The sequence below is a fragment of the Macaca nemestrina genome, chromosome 2 (genome assembly GCF_043159975.1).
Source record: "Macaca nemestrina isolate mMacNem1 chromosome 2, mMacNem.hap1, whole genome shotgun sequence".
NCBI lineage: Eukaryota > Metazoa > Chordata > Mammalia > Primates > Cercopithecidae > Macaca > Macaca nemestrina.
Window position 1 is genome coordinate 158,406,235 of NC_092126.1, and position 21,049 is coordinate 158,427,283.

The window sequence follows — 21,049 nt, forward strand, 5'->3', positions numbered from 1 at the left end:
CTAAAGTTATCAGAAACCTGTATTCAAGAGTTCTTTTTACAATCCTTTCCATCCTTTCATGAACCTCCTTAAAGACTCAATACTTGGCCAGGCACCATGGCTCATGCCTGTAATCCCAGCATTTTTTGAGGCCAAGGCGGGCAGATCACTTGAGGCCAGAAGTTTGAGACCAGCCTAGCCAACATGGTGAAATCCAGTCTCTACTAAAAAATACAAACTTTTCCCAGGTGTGGCGGCTCACACCTATAGTCCCAGCTACTTGGGAGGCTGAGGTTGCAGTGAGCCAAGATCATGCTGCTGCACTCTAGCCTAGGCAACAGAGCAAGACCCTGTCTCAAAAACAAAACAAAACAAAACAAAAAACTCAATACCCTAGGATTTTTGCATGCTTCTGAAGTTTAATTAAGCAGTTAATTGTGGAAATGACTTTAAATGGTCATAGTTAAAGACACAATTGACAAGAAAATTTGGTTATATCTGTGGCCTACAAAAACTTAACATAATGACCATAATTATGGCTGATAGCATATACCCAGACATATTAGAATTTTAGAAATCCCATATAATTTTGGAACAGATATTAATAACATATTCATTTAAATATAACTTGAAGAAGATTAAACATCTTTTTTTTAAACATCATTTCTTATTTGACAATGCTTCCCATGTAATTTAATATATAAAATAATCCTTTGTATCTTTCTTTTGGATGCTTTGGGCAACTTCTGTAGCATCCCAAAGTTAGAGGTCAAAAAAGACTTAATTTTGAAGCTGACACTTGATTTTGAGAAGCCTATTAAATATGTCAAAAGTTTAAAACATTTGACCAAAACAGCATCATGGGTCACTGTGAAATAATAGTCATTTATTTAGCCAAAGTGATAATTAAAAGATTTTTAAAAAAACCCAAAACCTGTAGTCTTAGATACAGTAGACTCAGTTTTCCAAACAACCAAAAGACCTGAGAAAGACAGTATGAGACAGAATCTTCTTCTCTCTTCTCTCTCTTTATTCTTTTTGCAGTTTACTCAAAGGATGAACAAAAATATTTTACTGTGTCTTATTAATACTACATGAAATTTTTGTTCAAAAGAGAAAACAAAATTTTACTTTTATATTAGTGAATTATCAATACTAAAGCTAATTTTAATACAACCATACAAATAAATTTATCAAATCTATAGTCTTTTAACCATACAAGATTTTTATTTTTTATTTTTTATTTTTTTGAGATGGCGTCTCACTCTGTCGCCCAGGCTGGAGTGCAGTGGCGTGATCTTGGCTCACTGCAAGTTCTGCCTCCTAGGTTCATGCCATTTTCCTGCCTCAGCCTCCTAAGTAGCTGGGACTACAGGCACCTGCCACCACGCCCGGCTAATTTTTTATATTTTTAGTAGAGACAGGGTTTCACCACGTTAGCCAGGATGGTCTCGATCTCCTGACCTTGTGATCCGCCCATCTCAGCCTCCCAAAGTGCTGGGATTATAGGCGTGAGCCACTGCGCCCAGCCTACCATACAAGATTTTTATAAATATTTTATGTTTTATATTTTCCCCCAACTTCCTATATTTATTTAGTTTTATCTATTTTTCACTGCTTTAATTTGAAACCTTTAAGTAACTCCAAACTAGACAAAATTTTTTTAACAAACACATATTTTTATGCCTTCATAACTTTTCTCATCAAAGCATATCTTGCTTTTGCTTATAAACTCTGTATACAGAATTGTTTCTCTCATATCTAGTAGTGTTAGTTACATATATTAACTACAGTTTTAACACTTAGTAACCTGGGCTGGGCATGATGGCTCACACCTGTAATCCCAGCACTTTTGGAGACCGAGGTGGGTGGATTACCTGAGGTCAGAAGTTTCAGACCAGCCTGGCCAACACATTGAAATCCTGTCTCTACTAAAAATACAAAAATTAGCCAGGCGTGGTAGAGCGCGTCTGTAATCCCAGCTACTCAGGAGGCTGAGGCAAGACAATCGCTTGAACACAGGACCTTGAACTCCTGACCTTGAGTGATCTGCCTGTCTCAGCCTGCTGGGATTACAGGCATTAGGCATCACGTCCAGCTACTATACCTAAGGGATCCAACCTCTCCCAAAATAGCCAATAGGCGTGCAGGGGAGGCAGGGAAGAAGGGGCATATTGGACTTGCTTCTGCCTTGTAGCTGCTGGTCCAGGCACTGAGAGCACCCCTCCAGACCTCAGCATGGCCCCCTATCCAGACTCGTGAAGGTAGAGGCTCGCTCTAAACCAAAAACATAAGCTCACAGTCAAATCAAGCATCTAATTATATTTAATGATCATTTTGAAGCCATTTTTATTTTACCAACAATTTAAAAACTATCATTATTTACCAGATATTATCACATATACATAACACATCTAGACACACAAACACACAGAAACAGTCTTAGAGCTGTCATAAAGCTAGCTTTTTTTATTTGCTGGCTTTTAAATAGCTTTTCTTTTCCCCATTCAGACTATCAGTCTTCCAATTATCTGTTTCATTGCCCTAAGCAATTATTAACCAGGCAAAAAGTTTGCATTTCTAAAGAGACAACTCAGGTAAAACAAAAAAAAATTATATTTCATAAGCACAGAGCTAAGATTTTAGGACTAAATATTATATCATTATTTGCTTAAACCAAGGAAAAACACAGTGCTCATGTAAAAGTTCAATCCAGACAAGATGGCCACAAAAGCACCTTATACAAACGTATGACTTCCAATGTAAACTTAAAACAGTGGTAAGAGTTTCTAATGTACATAGGCAGACATCTTCAAAAATTGAGATTTCCTTAATAGATGTAATTTTCTTTTACAAAACGGTTTCAAAATAACCAGTTAAATTCCAGAAAGATGTATTTTAGTTTAGTTTAGTTTAGTTTAGTTTAGTTTAGTTTAGTTTAGTTTAGTTTTTTGAGACAGTCACGCTTTGTCAGTCACCCAGGCTGGATCACAGTGGCGCCATCTCCGCTCACTGCAGCCTCCACCTCCTGGGTTCAAGCAATTCTCGTGCCTCAGCCACCTGAGTTGCTGGGATTACAGGTGTGTGCCGCCACACCAGCTAATTTACGTAATAGTAGTAGAGAATAATAGAGATAGGGTTTCACTATGTTGGCCAGGCTGGTCTTGAACTCCTGACCTCATGTGATCTGCCTGCCTCGGCCTCTGAAAGTGCTGGGATTACAGGTGTGAGCCACCGCCCCCGGCCCAGAATGGTGGATTTTAGTTCAATAAGTGTTCTTTTTAATTTAGTCACTGTTTTTTAGCTAAAATTTACTGAGTTCAGGGTGAAACCCTTTAAGGAATGAGGCAAAAAAAAAAAAAGCATTCTCTATATGTGGACTCAGTGTGAATAAATCTGAAAAAGAAGCCTTGCCTCTTATAAACACTTTATCTAGATTAGATTTTTTTCACCTTTGAGGTGGGATGGTAACTAAGCTAACAGATTAGCGGATTTAATTTTTCTTATCAGTTAGTTGTTTAAGCTTTTATTTGCCTTTTATAAAGAGTCTTTAAATACAAATATTAAAATCTCTTTAGAAGTTTTTTGGCTGGGCGTGGTGGCTTATGCCTATAATCCCAGCACTTTGGGAGGCCAAGGCAGGCAGATCACTTGAGGTCAGAAGTTCGAGACCAGCCTGGCCAACATAACAAAACCCCATCTCTACTAAAAGTAAAAAAATTAGCCAGGCGTGGTGGGGCATGCCTTGTAATCCCAGCTACTCTGGAGGCTGAGGCAGGAGAATCTCTTGAACCCTGGAGGGAGAGGTTTCAGTGAGCCAAGGTCATGCCACTGCACTCCAGCCTAGGCAACGGAGTGAGATACTCTGTCTCAAAAAAAAAAAGAAAAGAAAAAAACTCTATAGTAGCTTCTGCATATCAGTAAGTACCCCTAGATGAGACAACTTTGGAAGACCTCATTTTCAAACGCACTTCTTCCAGTGCAGTATTGTTCATTTGTTTCTTTGTTTTTGTTTTCTAGAGAGATGGGGTCTCACTATGTTGCCAGGTTGGTCTCGAACTCCTCGACTCAAGCTATCCTTCCAAAAGTGCTGGGATTACAGCCTGAGCCACCACTCCTGGCCCAGTATTGTTTATTTGGAATGTTCTACTGTAACTTATCTTTAGTAAGATTTCATCATTTCCTAAGCCTTTGTTGCTTTCCTGGCCTAATACTTATGCATGTATAAACTGGAAGGTACTCAATTCTTCAAAAATTAAGGATCCAGTTTTTACCTAAAATATTGACTTTGGCTCTCAGATCCTCTCGACCAACTTTTCCAGTGATTTTTCCTAACCTAAGCATGCAAGAAGGAAGAAACAGAGGGGGTAGAACACAAAAATCCCCAAGAATTTCCAAAAGCTGAAGTTTACGCCACCTGCAGTATTGGCACTCACTACCAGTTTCTTTCTGACCCAGTCAGAAGTCTATAAAAGGCCTCTAACTGGATCCAAGCCAGTTATTGATCAGATCCGATTCAATCCTAGACCCAGTCCAATTTCTGTCATGACTTCCAAACCCAGTTTGGATCAGAAATTTTCTCAAACAAACTCAGAGAGCTCAAAGCACAAGTTCATGGAGCTTCTGAATCTGAGGGAGAACTTACCACGATCCCCAGTTGCCGTGAGAGAGAGCAATGGACATAGTGGGCCCAGGGGGTACCTCGCTTGGTCACTCAGTGCTCTTAGGGGTTGCTGGAAGCTCTACATCAGATCCCACTTCTGACACCATCTGTTAAAGGAAAATCCTTGGCTAAATTAAATTTAACAGATTTAATTGAGCAAAGAGCAATTTGCGAATCGGGCAGCCTCTCGAGCTAGACTCAGAGAGACTCCACCACAGCGATGTGGTGGAAGAAGATTTTGGGACAGAAAAAAGGAAAGTTACATTCTGTACTGAGGTATGGAAACAGCCCAATTGGTTACAACTTGACATTTGCCTTATTTGAACACAGTTTGAACAGTTGGCCCCCTTTGATGGCCAAAACTGGGTGATTGGCACAAGAGTAGAATACATTCTGTTTACACCTTCATTTAGGTTATAGTTCATTATGTACAGAGAAACCTTTAGGCTGAATTTAAAATATGTAAGGAGGCAGCTTTAGGGTAAACTTGATTTAACAAAAGGGTAGTGTGAATATTTCTCATGGGTCAAAAAGTGGGCAAAGGCCGGGTCTGGTGGCTCACACCTATAATCCCAGCACTTTGGGAGGCTGAGGTGGGAGGATTGCTTGAGGCCAGGCATTTGAGACCAGCCTCAGCAGCATTGCAAGACTCTGTCTCTAGAAAATCAAAAAATTAGCCGGATGTGGTGGCACACACCTATAGTTCCAGCTATTCAGGAAGCTGAGGCATGAGAATCACTTGAGCCAAAAAATTTTAGGCTACAGTGAGATATTAATCATGCCACTGCACTCCGGCCTGGGCAATAAAGTGAGATCCTGTCTTTTAAAAAAACAAAGTGAGCCAAGCTGAAGAGCGAACCTTTGAGGCCCAAGTAGCAAGACGCTGGGAGTAAAGATGTCACAAGAAACCATTCAGAAACAGACACACCACCCTGGCCAAGGAATTGTGGAAGAAAGATCCCAGGGACGGGAGTCTCTGAGCAATCTACAAAGCATCCAAACAGAAAGTCAGTTTGAATTCTCTGCCAACCCAGAGAGTGCAAAGCCAGCTGGCCAAGTGGCATGTGCCCAGCCCCTTACCTCCTTTCCTGCCCTTTCCCTCACCTGGTGATGATGCAAACAGCGCTATGGAAGGAGAGAGGAGGAGACTGGATTGGAGGAAGAAGCCGATTGTCACCCCTTTCTCAGAGACAGCAGCATCAACTACAAGTGTCTGCAGCAAGACAGGGAGAAACCTTTCCTTCACATGAAGACTCAAGAGTTACTTATATTGAATTGAGACTGTCTTTCTGACTTAAAGTGACTGAAAGCCTCTCGATGACCTGAAACGGAGCCTGCTGCGCTTTCATTCTGTAGCAGAAGAAACGCTTCCCACCCTGCCTCAGGTTCAAAAGGGTAGTGGGAGACGAGGGATGGTGACTCACGCCTGTAATCCCAGCACTTTGGGAGGCCAAGGTGGGCAGATCACTTGAGGGCAGGAGTTCAAGACCAGCCTGGCCAACATGGTGAAACACTGTCTCTACTAGAAATACGAAAATTAGCTGGGCACAGTGGCATGTGCCTGTACTTCCAGCTACTCGGGAGACTGAGGCAGGAAAATCGCTTGAACCCAGGAGGTGGAGGCTGCAGTGGCTGCAGTGAGCTGAGATTGCACCACTGCACTCCAGCCTGGGGAACAGAGTGACACTCTGTCTCAAAAAAAAAAAAAAAAAAGGAGGGGGGTAATGGGAGGCAAGAGATAGTTTTTTATTTCATCACAAGGCATGCTTGTTCAGCATACAGATACAATCAAGGAACAGAACTACTGCAAACTGTGGGCCCAGAACTGCGCATTGCACCCCCACAGCTGGGACACTGCCACCACCCCAGAGGCCCAAAGGCCACGATGTGAAACCAATGAAACCCTAGGATGATGCAGGTCATTTGTTCCTACGACCCTTCTTTGCTGAGGGCAGAGAGGCTCACCCGAAATTTCACCAAGATCCTGGGACAGGATTCAAGGTGGAGAGGATTTTAATTTCCCTGAGGGCCTTGTGTCCATCAGATAGAAGCTATCTCCAGCCCTCTGGAGTCTCGCCCTGGCCTGGAGGTCTCTTACATTTCTGCCCGCCTGGGTCTCAGGTCTGGAAATGACAGCACACCTCCATCTGGGGCAGCTGCACCCACAGGCCAAGATCTGGATTCCTGGCTGCTGTATTGACAGCTGTGGTTATGAGGTCAATCAGATTGAGGGTAGTGGGTAGTAAGGAAATGCCGGATACATTAATCAAATACCCATGAGAGCAGAATCTATTCCTTGGCATAAGAGCAGAATCTCTTGCCGGGAGGAGGCAGCTGGAACATGTGGCTCTAACATGGAGCTGGAACCTTATCCTCTTCCTAGGAGTCTCTCTTCACCGACCCCTGACTCCCACACCTGCTTCCCGCTTTGATCCTCTGTCCCAAGGGTGAATATGTAAACTTTTCTTATCATCCAGACAGTGGAGACAAGGCTACCTTACTTAAACAAGGTTTTAACAAAAGCTTAAGACATACAACTGAGAACACAGTGATATGAAAGTGGCAGTCTGAGCTGGGCACCGTGACTCACGCCTGTAATCCCAGCAGTTTGGGAGGCCAAGGTGGGAAGATTGCTTGAGCCCAGGAGTTTAAAAGATGAGCTTGGGCAACATATGAGACCCCACCTACAAAAAATAAAAAAAATCAGCCAGGTGTGGCAACACACACCTGGCATCCCAGCTACTTGGGAGGCTGAGGTAGGAGGATCACTTGAGCCCAGGAGATCGAGGCTGCAGTGAGCCATGATCACGCCGCTGCACTCCAGCCTGGGCAACAGAGCAAGAACCTGTCTCAAAAAAACAAAAAACAACAATAAAAAAAGGAAAATCTTGCTCACAAGGCAGAACTTGCTTTGTGACTCTCTCCAGAGGTCCCTCTCTCTCATCCGTACCTCCAAAATCCACAGACTGACAACCACCTTGACCCCCTCTACTAAGGCAGTCGAAAGTTGGGACAATGAGGCCAGTAGAGGGAAGTGGATTCCCCACTTCAACCTGCTGAGGGCCTCATTTAATGATCCAGGTCCTTAGATGAAGGACCTCCTCTTCTTCCCAGGGTATTAGCCCAGGAATTGCATCATTTCAGGGAAGTCCCATGGATTGGGCTGCCCCTGTTCCCACCCCCAAGGATCTCTGGATGGGTGTTCTGTGGTATAATATAGAGCATCCTTGGTCTTTGCTTAGATTCCTTTCTTTTTTTTTTTTTTTTTGTTGAGACAGAGTCTCGCTTTGTCACCCAGGCTGGAGTGCAGTGGCTGGATCTCAGCTCACTGCAAGCTCCGCCTCCCGGGTTTGCGCCATTCTCCTGCCTCAGCCTCCCGAGTAGCTGGGACTACAGGCGCCCGCCACCTCGCCCGGCTAGTTTTTTGTATTTTTTTTTTAGTAGAGACGGGGTTTCACCGTGTTAGCCAGGATGGTCTCGATCTCCTAACCTCGTGATCCGCCCGTCTCGGCCTCCCAAAGTGCTGGGATTACAGGCTTGAGCCACCGCGCCCGGCTTAGATTCCTATCACAGAGCACCTAAAACGCTTGGATGTTCCTGACAGGAGTGTTTTTTGTTATTCTTTATTTCTTTTATTTTTCCTTTGTTCTTCTTCTTCTTCTTCTTTTCTGGAGACGTCTCGCTCTGTTGCCCAGGCTGGAGTGCAGTGGCACAAACAAACATGGCTCACTGCAGCCTCGACCTCCTGGGCTACAGCAATCCCCCTGGCTCAGTCTCTCGAATAGCTGGGACTATAGGCACACACCACCACGCCTGGTTAATTTTTGTATTTTTGAAGAGATGGGGTTTCTCTATGTTGTCTAGGCTGGTCCCGAACTCCTGAGCTCAAGGGACCCTCCCAACTTGGCCTCCCAAAGCATTGGGATTTCAGGCATGAGCCACTGTATCTGGCCCCTTTGTTATTCTTAATGAGCGCCTTTTCATCACCCACAGACAGCACTCTAAGAGTCTTGCTCATGAAGGATGTGACCTCCAATTTCAGGAGAATACATCTTTCCCCAAATGATCTTGTGCCTTGCATCCAACCTTAAACGCCTATGGACAGCCTGGCCCAGCCCTAAATCTAACCAGAGGAGTTGCACAACACCAGCCCTCTGCCATTTAGAGCTGCCTTAACCCACCCTGGACTTTTGAAAGCCAAAAGTCCTAGCCAGAGAAAGGGCCAATTGAATAAGGACTGAGCTTCCAGGATAAATGACTCAATGTGCAGAAGTTCCTAGAGATGCTTGCTCTCTCAGGGAACTTGTTGCAAATGGGGGGTTTCAAGCCTTTCATATAGAGCCTTGTGACTGTAGAGAGGTCAGCCCTGCCAAGTGCCTGCCACCCAGACATGCTCTCCCTGGGACTTTAGGTAGGTCATGACCAATCATGAGCCCTAGAGCTTAAAAGATCCTTTAGCTCTTGCCTAATGTGGTCACCCCTGATGTTTGTACCTGTGTAGAACAGTAGCTTTCTCTGCTGTCTGTACAGGAAGTCCTACTCACAAATGTTCGCAAGGCAATGTTAAAAACACCTGTCAACCAAAGCTGACGTAGACCCTCTTCTCTATATGTTAGAAGAATATATGATGTTCTATTCCAGTACGTATAACATTGGAAAGAAGCAATTTACTCATCTAGACTTGGAGACTCTGGCTCAACATCAAATTAAAATCTTGATATGTCTGTGGAGGGTGGGGATTAGGTGGGGAGGTCCAGGGTAGCTTGCCGAGAGATACTCAAATAGGGTAAATACAGCCCATCCACCCGAGCACCAATTTTTTTAGAAGTTTTAAGGGGGAAAACACATTTTTATCTATAAACACATTACGAAACAGACTGTAAAATTCACATGAACTTTAAATATAAATTGCAAATTTTCAAAGAAATTTTTAGCTTACAGCTGGCCTTTTTGGGCTACAACCTCTTCTCACCCGCCCCCAGCTGGTGTTCACGTGAGGGTGCTTTTGTGCAAAGCTGGAGAAGCACGGGATGTGAAGGGCCTTCTCAGAGGCAGAGCTCTGCAGATGAACCAGAAGGCCGCACCCGAACCCCCGTTCAGCTGCGTGGCATAAACACCTTCCCCTGGTTAGGAGCTGATGCCTCACGGTGAGCTTGGATGACAAGTTCATAGAGAGCCATCCACGTGAATGGGTTTAATAGGATTTCTTTAGCAATTGTTTAAAGATAGTCTTTAGCGTCCCTCAATACGCTTTCCAGGAGGATACACAGAATAAATTCCTGCTTGCCTTTTAGATCCCAGGTAAAACTGCTCCCGCAGAAGAATTAGAATTTCTTTGTCTTATTGGACAATAAAAATTATGTAACTTACTGTGTTTCTTTGTGCTTCATTGCCAGACATCTTAGAAGCAAATCTCTTAGTCTTTTAATACGTTTGGTCCCGGTGCCGGAAAATGCCTGCTGCTTCTGTCACCTTCGGATGGACTCTGCTTTCCCTCTCCTGTATGTCATGTCCTGTTCTGGGCTGTAAATAGCCAGCCCACAAAGCAAGCAGGGCACACATTTTAATGTATATATTTTTTCAATCAACTTTTAAATGAACATGACCAATTTATAAACAAAATTCACAACCAAGGCAAAAAACACAGACTCTAAGACAAGTCAAGCATTAAACAGAAACAGCTGATTTATTTATTTATTTATTTATTTATTTATTCAAGACGGAGTTTCACTCTTGTTTTCCAGGCTGATATCCAATGGCATGATCTCGGCTCACTGCAACCTCTGCCTCCTGGGTTCGAGCGATTCTCCTGCCTCAGCCTCTGGGGTAGCTGGGATCTCAGGTACCCACCACCATGCCCAGCTAATTTGTGTGTGTGTGTGTGTGTTTTTAGTAGAGACAGGTTTTCACCATGTTGGCCAGGCTGGTCTCGAACTCCCAACCTCAGGTGACCCACCTGCCTTGGCCTCCCAAAGTGCTGGGATTACAGGTGTGAGCCACCGCGCCCGGCCGATATTTTTTAAGAAAGGAAAATCTATGCAAATTTACATTGTTTTGCTATTTTTTAAAACTGCTGGCTGGGGGAGGAGGTTCATACTGTAATCCAAGCACTTTGGGAGGCTGAGTTGGGAGGATCACTTGAGCCCAGGAGTTCGAGACCAGCCTGGGCAACATAATGAGACCTCCATCGTTACAAAAAAAAAAAAAATGAGCTGATTGTGGTGGCTCGAGCCACCTGCAGTCCCAGCTGCTTGGGAGGCTGAGGCAGGAGGATTGCTTGAGCTGAGGATGTTGAGGCTGCAATGAGCTATGATTGTGTCACCGTACTCCAACCTGGGTGACAGAGTGGAAAAAAAAAATTTAATGTGCAATGAGTACTTACGTGCATAATTTTCTGATTGGTTCTTTAAGATATATTTCTAAAGTGAAATTATTGCCCATGTGGTGTGACTATTTTCAAGGACAAATTAATTTTCCATGTCTGTTAGGATGCTGTGAGTTGCAAGAGAGGCAGCATAGCACAGTGGCTGAATCTGTGGACTCTGGACTGCCTGGATGCAAATTCTGGTTCCACTTCTGAGTAGAATTAACGGCAGACTGTCTACCCTTGAATTCACCTCAGGAGCTAATGGTAAATATAGGAGTCTACTCAGCAAAACATAGAATAGAAAAGAAAGAGCAAGGGAACATAAAAACTAGAAAGCATGAAAGAAAATGAGAGGCCGGGCGCGATGGCTCACGCCTGTAATCCCAGCACTTTGGAAGGCTGAGGCGGGCGGATCACGAGGTCAGGAGGTCGAGACCATCCTGGCTAACACGGTGAAACCCCATCTCTACTAAAAAATACAAAAAACTAGCCAGGCGTGGTGGCGGGCGCCTGTAGTCCCAGCTACTCAGGAGGCTGAGGCAGGAGAATGGCGTGAACCAGGGAGGTGGAGCTTGCAGTGAGCCGAGATCGCGCCACTGCACTCCAGCCTGGTAGACAGTGCAAGACTCCGCCTCAAAAAAAAAAAAAAGAAAATGAGAGAAGCAAAAAACCATCATGAATAAAAATGTAGATTAGTTAAACTTGCCTAGTAAAAGACAATGATTCTCAAACTGGCTCAAAAGTCAAATGAGACTGAATGCTTTCTCACCTTCAGTTAACTCACTCTTTATGGCTGGGTGCAGTTGGGCACACTTGTAATCCCAGCACTTTGGGAGGCTGGGGCAGATCACTTGAGCCCATGAGTTCAAGACCAGCCCTCCCTGGCACCATAGCAAGACCCTGTCTCTACAAAAATCAAAAGAAAATAATAAAACAAATAGTCAGGTGTGGTGGTACATGGCTGTAGTCCCAGCTCTCAGGAGACTAAGGCAGGAGGATCCCTTGAGCTCAGGCGTTTGAGGCTGTGATGAGCTATGATCATGTCACTGCTCCATCCTGGGCAATAGAACAAGACCTTATGTCTAAAAATTACAAACAAAACCCCCTAATTCTTTACCATAATATCTGGTCACCACACCCAATTTACCACGGCCATTCACTGCTTTCATCATGGTGACCAAGGTCATTTAGGTGGTCACTAAATCTAGTGGAATCTTTTCAGCCCTTGTCTTTCTTAACCTCTTAGAAAATATTTCATGCTATAAGCCACACCTTTCCTCTTAACACAAGCTCTTCTCCTGGCTTCTTTTTTTTTTTTTTTTTTGAGATGAAGTGTTGTTTTGTCACCCAAGCTAGAATGCAGTGGCGCAATCTTGACTCACTGCAACCTCCGCCTCCTGGGTTCAAGTGATTCTCCTGCCTCAGCCTCCCAAGTAGCTGGGACTATAGGTACATGCCACCACACCTAACTAATTTTTGTATTTTTAGTAGAGATAGGGCTTCTTCATGTTGGCCAGGCTGGTCTCGAACTCCTGGCCTCAAGTAATTGGCCTGCCTCGGTCTCCCAAAGTGCTGGGATTACAGGTGTGAACCACTGTGCTCAGCCTTACTGGCTTCTTAAAGATGCATGTTCTCTGAATTTCTTTTCTCTGGAAAAGAAGCAATTGGAAAGAAGCCATTTACTCATCTAGACTTGGAGAGTCTTAAAAATCTTTTTCCTTTGCCCATCCCTTAAATGTTAGTGCTGCTCCTCAGGGTTCTCTCCTAGGTGCTTTTCTCTCTCCCTGTATATATGCTTTCTGGGAGCTCTCAACCATTCTCAAAGTTTCCATTATAACCCATATACTGATGAATCCCAAGTCTAGAATTCCAGCCCAGACCTCTCTCCTGGGCTCCAGATCTATATAGTCAAATGCATAATGGATATTTCCATTTAGGAGTTTTGTAGGAACCTCAAGCTCAGCATTACCCAGCTGAACTCATAATTTTTTCTATATGTTTCTGCCGTTACTAGTAAATGGCACCACCTGGTTTTCTAAAGTCAGAAACCAGAGAGCCAGCTTTGACTCCCCTCTCCCCTGCCACCCACGTCAAATGAATCAGCCTCTCCTAAATATATTTTTCCAGTCTATTTGCTTCTTTACATTCTCATTGCCAATACCCTCTTCTTGCCCACCACCCTTCCACGCCTGGGCTATTGACTCACTTCCTAATGATCTCCCTACCTTTAATTATGCTAGGCTATAATCCAATGTCCATTGTGCTCCAGATATCTTCTATAGCAAAAAAACTTGGCCATGACCCTCCCATACTGAAAATTCTTCAGTGGCAAGGCCCTTTCTGAGCTGCCACTGAATTTCTTTCATCTTGAGTTTGCCTTGCTCTCTCTCACATTCAGATCTTTGAACATGCTGTTCTCCCTCCTTAAAATATTGTTCTGCTTTTCTTTTCTTAGCTTAACTCCTCTCATTTTCAGGTCTCAGATTAAATGTCACTTTCTCAGGTTAGGTTTCCTGGCCATGTGCTTCCTTATCACCTGTATTTCTTTTCTCTACCACCCATCACAAAAGTATTGAAATTTCATACTTAATTGTCTTTCCCTGTCAGACCACAAGGGCCATGTAGATGGGAACTGTGTCCATCTTTTTCATCACCATGTACCTTGGCACCTAGTGCTGTGCCTAGTAATCATTAAGTGCTCAATAAACAGTTACTGAATGCGGGCTGGGCGTGGTGGCTCATGGGTGTAGTCCCAGCACTTTGGGAGGCCAAGTTGGGCAGATGGCTTGAGCCCAGCCAGGAGTTCAAGACTGGCCTGGGAAACATGGCAAAAGCCCCTCTTTACAAAAAAAAAAAAAAAAAAAAACTAGCCATACAGGTGCACGTGCCTGTAGTCTCAGCTACTTGGGAGGCTCAAGAGGGAGGATTGCTTGAGCCCTGGAGGGGAAGGCTGCAGTGAGCCATGATTGTACCACTGCACTCCAGCCTGGGTGACAGTGAGACCCTGTATCAAAAAAAAAAAAAAAAAAAAAAGTCATTAAATTCGTGGGCACATGCACACGCACACGAATGCACCCTTTTCACATTCCTCATAATGGCAAAAAAGAAAAAAGTCTGGAAAATGCTTAACTTTCCAACATGAGAGTATATATGGTAAGTGAAGTGTGATCCTTCATATGTTGAATTATCCATGCAGTCCAGTCATAGAAATATCATGAAAACAGATAGTTAATGACACATAGAAAGATGTTTCTCATCTATTGCTAGGAGAAAACAACAGTATTGTATATATAAGTATAATTTCGTTCTATTTTTGCCCTGTGTTTTTAATTTCCCTTAGAATTCTTCATCTTATCCATCTACCATTCGATTTATTTTGTTCTTTTTCTTCTCTGCTTGTTTTCTTCGTATGGCTGACTGCTCATGTTTTATGAAAGGCATCTCTTCTTCCATTCCGTTGAAGATGTCAAACAATTTTCCAACATTTTCTTGTATCCTGCAGTAGTCTGCATTTTCAGGAATTATCTCCTTCCTCTTGCTCTTCAGGGAGGAAGAGATTTGTCCTTTCTCCTATTCAGTAGCATTTTGTCATGGGCTCAATTTTTTTTCTCTTTTTACTTACTTGGCATGAATGAAACAAAATTGTCCAGCTTGGCCCCTCACTCTCTGCTTGGGAGATAATAGCATCCTTTTCTTAGATCAACAGCTTGAGAGGAGGTTGGTGTGAATGGTTCCCAGTCAAACTCTGAGTTCTAGAGGACTCTAACACAGCTTTGCTTGCAGAGGTGGCATCTCCTTCGACACCTACTGCCTGGTTCTTTGATTCTGTGACCCCATATCGTGCATAACAACTTCAACTCCTTTTCCATTAAGAGGAGTCAGGGCTTCTAGGGGAAATGGCTGATTCCAGGTCTGGGTAGGAAATACACAAGATAAACCTGAATGTCTTTGAGTACCAGATAGTGAGGATTATTCATCAAAAGGACTCAGGAACCAACTTGAAGGGATTCCACTGGCCAATGATGGATAATTTGAGTGTCAGTGAGATAATTGCAATGGATTGAAACATGAAAGAATTAAGTCCATACATTCATCAGTATTCCCCTCCCAAAACAAAAACCCTAGTTAGGTTCTGTGGGAACATGTTAGAGGCCAACTCATTATTTTGAAAATTGATAGCTAAAGGTAAGAAATCAAGTGTTTACATCACCTTTCCTATGTGAACTTTATCACTGAGAAGCCATATACAGATTGTGGGGAAGTTTCTCCTTATAGAAGTATTACAGGTGATAAATGAAGAAGGAAGGATAGTGTTAGAACTGTTTTGCAACCCCTAACATATAATGAATCTAGGCTTTGATCATCAAGAGCTACCATCATCACGAAAAAGAGACATAACTAGACATTAAGGGACTTCTGGTGGAAGAAAACAGCAGCATCTATGAAGTAGTCTTGCCAAAAATATCTGACAAACCTGATCAAGCCCCTAGATTCAACTCCCATTTTACAGGAAATTCAGAGGTAGAGGAACATGTTAAACATTTCACCACTAGCAATATGAGTATGCAGTCATCAAAATCCAGACTATGGGAAACTCTATAGGACAAACAACTTTCTCTCTTTAACAAATAATTTGCCAGGAGAAAAAATGATTATATATATATATATATATATATTTGAGAGAAATGGTAGAAGGGGAACGTATAGAGACTTAAAAGATCCTCAGGCATGGTGGCTCACACCTGTAATCCCAGCACTTTGGAAGGCCAAGGCAGCCAGATCTCTTGAGCCCAGGAGTTCAAGACCAGCCTGGGCAACATGGTGAAACTCCATCTCTACAAAAAATATTAAAAAGTAGCCAGGTATGGTGATGCACACCTGTGGTCCCAGCTACCGAGGAGGCTGACGTCAGAGGATCTCCTGAGCCTGGGATGTTGAGGCTGCAGTGAGCAGAGATTGTGCAACACACTCCAGCCTGGGCAACAGAGCGAGACCCTTTAAAAAAAAAAAGATTCTCAATGTATGTGAACCTTATTTGGATTCTGGTTCAAGCAATTAAAAAGTATAGTTATTAAATGAGTGAAAAATTTGAGCACTGACTGGATTTTTTTTTCCAAAATTAACCTTGTGCTAGCTCGTGTATTTTTTTTTTAATATTAAGAAATTTGACTGGGTGCTGTGGCTCACACCTATAACCCCAGCACTTCGGGAGGCTGAGGCCGGTGGATCGCCTGAGCTCAGGAGTTGGAGACCAGTCTGGGAAACATGGTAAGACCCTGTCTCTATAAAAAATAAATAAAATAGAAAAAAGAGAAATTATGTTAACTGTTGGGGTGATAAAGGTATTGTGTAATGTAAAAAAATATTTTTAAAGATAACTGCAAAACTATTTACAGATGAAATGGTACAATGTTTGGAGCCTGTTTCAAATTGAATGGGGAGTACTAAATGGATTATAAAAGAAACCAGATTGACGATGAGTTGATAATTATTGAACTGGGTGATGGGAGCACAGAGGTTCATTATACTATTTTGCTAATTTTGTATACCTGATGTTCTCTATAATAAAAAGTTTTAAAAATTGAATTTGTTTTAAAAATGCAATAAACCCCTAATACCTGACTCCCGATGAAACACTGCTTCTGTCCCTCTAGTACTACGGAATCCTGCTTACACTTCATGTCCTACAGTGGGTTCCCATTTGACCAGAGTTTCGTTCTTCATTCAGCACTTCAATTGCCTTGAAAATCCTTTATATTTCCTGTGAAAGAAGTAATTAAGATATTGTGTATTTACCTTGTAGAGTGATTCTTAATGTACATTAGCATTTGAATAACACTTAGATAAACTAAAGGAAGATACAATACCTTGGAATAATTTTCCACTTGTTTTCCTGGCACCATTTTTTCTGTTTTCATTAGTAGTATTTTTTTGTAGAGACCGAGTCTCACTATGCTGTTCAGGCTGGTCCCAAACTCCTGGGCTCAAGGGATCCTCCTGTCTTGGCCTCCCAAAGTGCTGGGATTACAGGCATGAGCCACCATGCCAGGCCAACTTTTTCTTGATTCTCCTCTTACCTATTGGCCACTTCTTCACTGCTGGAGTGTCCCAGGGTTTAATCCTGGGAGTCCCAGATTTAAACTGATGGGTCCCAGATTTGTATCTTTAGCCCAGAATCAATCCATGACCTGTGGTCTCATTGATCTAACTGCTTACTTGATATGTCCAGTTGGGATTCTAACAGGCTCTCAAATTAACACATTTGAAGGAATTCCTAATTTCTGCACATTCCCCAATTTGCTCCTCCCTGAGTGTTTCTTTTTCCTATAAATGCTCTGTCGCCCAGGCTGGAGTGCAATGGTGGGAACACAGCTCGCTGCAGCCTCAGCCTCCTGGGCTCAATCAATCCTGCCTCAGCCTCTTGAGTAGCTGGGACCACAGGTGTACGCTCCCATGGCTGCCTAATTTTTAATTTTTTTGTAGAGACAGGGTCTTGCCATGTTGCCCAGGTTGGTCGTGAACTCCTGGGCTAAAGCAATATGCCTGCCTTGGCCTCCCGAAGTGCTGAGATTACCGGCTTGAACTACCGTGGTTGGCCTTGGCCTTGAATTTTTTCAATAGTTTTCAACTAAGTTTGGGCAACTTGGTGAGACCCCATCTCTGAAAAAAAAAAAAAAAATCAGCTAGGCATGGTGGCATGCACTTGTGGTCCTAGCTACTAAGGAAGCTAAGGTGGGAGGATCACTCGAGCCCAGGAGGTTGAGACTGCAGTGAGCTGTGATTGTGCCGCTGCCCTCCAGCCTGGGTGACAGAGTAAGACCCTGTCTAAAAATCTCAAAAAACAAACAAACAAACAAACAAAACCCACACACAAAACAACAGTTTTCAAGTGGTCTCGTGGGCTTTCCTTGTTGCCTCCACTGACAGTCACTCAAACCTAGCAACCCAGGTGTGGTGGCTCACACCTATAATCCCAGCAATTTGGGAGGCTGAAGTGGGAGAATCACTTGAGACCAGGAGTTTGAGACCAGCCTGGAATACAGTGAGACCCTGTCCGTAAAAAATAAGCTGGGCACAGTGGTGTGAGCCTGTAGGACCAGCTACTCAGGAGGCTGAGGCTACTTAGGGGCCGAAAATCCCTTTAGGTCAGGAGTTCAAGGCTGCAGTGAACTATGACTGTGCCGTGGCACTGCAGCCTCTGTGACAGAGGGAGATCCCATCTCTAAAACAAACAAACAAACAAAAAACAAACCCAAAACCACACTCCCCCCACCAAAAAAAAAAAAACAAAAACAAAAAACTAGCAACGAATGTGATCTTACATCAGATTACGTTGCTCCTCTTCTCCAAATCTGCCCATGTAGACTTTTACTCTATCTTAGAGTAAAATTCAAAGTCTTAAAATGATTTACAAAGCCCTTCAACTTATTGTGCAGTGAACTCCATTGCCCTCAACAACTAACCCTGTCACCATGTGCCTTGCTAGTCTCTGCTTCACTGACTTTCCTCAGCTCCACTGACTTTACTGCTGTTCCTTGAACATGCCAAGAACACTCCCACCCCAAGACCTCTATTTTCTTCACTCCTCTGCTCAAACGACACCTTATAACCTCCCACCACCCACAACTACACTTACACCTACACACACACACACACACACACACACACACACTTCTCAGCGCTTCCCCTCCCATTTACCTTGCCTTATTTTGTTCTGTAACACTTATCCTCCACTATACTCTACATTTCTTATTTATTTATTATCTTTTTTCTCTACTGGAATGTAAAGTCCTTAAGAATGGGAAATTTGTTTTGTTCACTGCTGTATTCCCACTACCCAAAGTAGTGACTGACATGTAGAGAGAGCCTCAAAATATTTATTGAATGGATAAATTGATGAAGAAAGTGATATGGTTTGGCTGTGTCCCCACCTAAATCTCATCTTGAATTGTAGCTCCCATAATCCCCATGTGTTGAGGGAGGGACCCAGTGGATAGTCAGTGAATCACAGGGGCAGGTTTTCCCCATGCTGTTCTTGTGATCGTGATAGTGAATAAGTCTCACAAGATCTGATGGTTTTATAAAGATAGTTCACCTGCACACCCTGTCTTGCCTGCTGCCATGTAAGACATGCCTTTGCTCCTCCTGTACCTTCCACAATGATTGTGAGGCCTCCCTAGCCATGTGGAAGTGTGAGTCTATTAAACCTCTGCTTCTTTATAAATTACCCAGTTTCAGGTATGTCTTTATTAGCAGCGTGAGAATAGACGGATACAGGAAGGAACAAGAAGAAAGCCTAAATGCAGATGGGTAGCTCCTAAATATCTAAGATACCCATTGAATCGCAGCAGTGGTGCGTGATGGGTGGGAAGTCTGGAAGTCTTCTTGCTCATCTGCAGGTTGAAGCTGCCATGTTGTGGTACTTCCTATGGGGAAGTCCACACTGCAAGGAACAAGGGATACTCACCCCAACTCTTGCACAACTGAATCTTACCAACAACCACCTGAGTGAGGGAGTAAGACGTGTCCTTCCTAGTTGAGCTTTGAGATGACTACAGCTTTTTAAGAAATTCATTTGGGAGACTCACCTACTCTGTGCCTGGATTCCTGTTCCCTGGAAACTGGAGATAATAAATGTATGTTTTTGTTGTTGTTTGTTTTTTTTTTAGATGGAGTTTCGCTCTTGTTGCCCAGGCTGGAGTGCAATGGCACAATCTCGGCTCACTGCAACCTCCGCCTCCTGGGTTCAAGCGATTCTCCTGCCTCAGCCTCCCGAGTAGCTGGGACCACAGGCATGCACCACTAAGCCTGGCTAATTTTGTATATATATATATATTTTTTTTTAAGTAGAGATGGGGTTTCTCCATGTTGGTCAGGCTGATCTCAAACTCCTGACCTCAGGTGATCCACCAGCCTTGGCCTCCCAAAGTGCTGGGATTACAGGCGTGAGCCACCCCACCTGGCCTGTATGTTGTTTTAATCCACCTAAGTTTTGGAGTAATTTGTTACGTAGCAATACTTAATTAATACAGAGTTTGGTCTACTGACTGGACCTTAAGTTCCTTGCAAGCAGTAACTGTTTACTCAGCACTTGTCAGATGAATATGTTTTAAGTGTTTGAATGACTTAGAGTTTTCAATACTCTGCGTCTGCATGTATTTTAGGGGGAAGTTGAGAAAAGCTGCCTCAGGCGGCTGCTAACCAGATGCTACTTTAAATGTACTGTCTGTCTCTCAGCCTTGCCTCTCCGTCCCTAATCTATCATCCCACTGGATTGAACTTCCCAGGGGTTGTGATAATGTGGAACACTTTGAAGTTTCCTCAGTAAGTGATCACTTTCCACCCCATGTAGGATGTGGATTTCAGAGCTAGGGATATGCAGGGAGGGAATATCATCCCAATAACAATGGCCCCTTGATTAGAAATGTGAATGCTGCTCCTCTTAAAACATTGACTTGTAGTTAACAATCACAGGTTATTGTTGGAAATCAAGCTGGTTGAATATTTTCCTCTTCAGTTAAGATGCATATCCCTAGAGGTATGATCCATAGGGAAACAATCTTCCTAGGCAAATTAATGCATGGATAGGACTTTTCTAGAGCCACCCACGAGGCTAGCATTCAGGTCTCCAGCATTTAATTCCTCATTTTGAATCTCGGCCAGAGATGGTGAGAAATATAAGAGACCAAACACATTAACTACTGGGTCCCAGCATCTGATCTTTCCATGTGCACACTGACACAGGCAACACCTACCCTGAGCCGAAGTGAATTCCTTTCATCAGAAAGCTGACTGAGCCTCAAAGTAAAAATTCCTTATTGTACCAGTCAGAGACTCGGGGAGAACTGCTCAGCTCTGCCCAGTCACGCAGTTAGTGCCAGCCTATAGGGGGAGCTAAAATTCACTGGGTGTAGCTTTCCTTTTTGTAACAAGGCCCCTCTAGGCTGGTGATGTGAGAGCCAAGGAGAAAGAGGACCAAGGCAGAATCTTGTCATCAAATCCCACATTCTAGATTCTAGAAAGGATTTCTACTCTTCGTG

The 21,049-nt window shown here is 43.4% G+C and overlaps 1 long non-coding RNA gene across 8 annotated transcripts in view; it reads right to left on the bottom strand.

Moving 5' to 3' along the window:
• LOC105470247 (uncharacterized) overlaps positions 1-20,985 on the bottom strand; it is a 97,083-nt gene extending 76,098 nt beyond the window's left edge. For 5 of the 8 annotated variants that reach the window (XR_980396.2, XR_011620302.1, XR_011620304.1 and 2 more), the window contains exons 1-3: positions 20,765-20,985; positions 16,628-16,770; positions 10,013-10,165 (exon numbers count right to left, since the gene is read on the bottom strand). This is a non-coding gene — a long non-coding RNA (uncharacterized lncRNA). Of the gene's footprint in view, positions 1-4,572; positions 4,750-5,748; positions 5,878-10,012; positions 10,166-16,627; positions 16,771-20,764 lie in introns of those variants that run through there. The other 3 variants (XR_011620305.1, XR_980397.2, XR_980395.2) reach the window with 3 other exon arrangements.
• Positions 20,986-21,049: the final 64 nt, after the last annotated feature.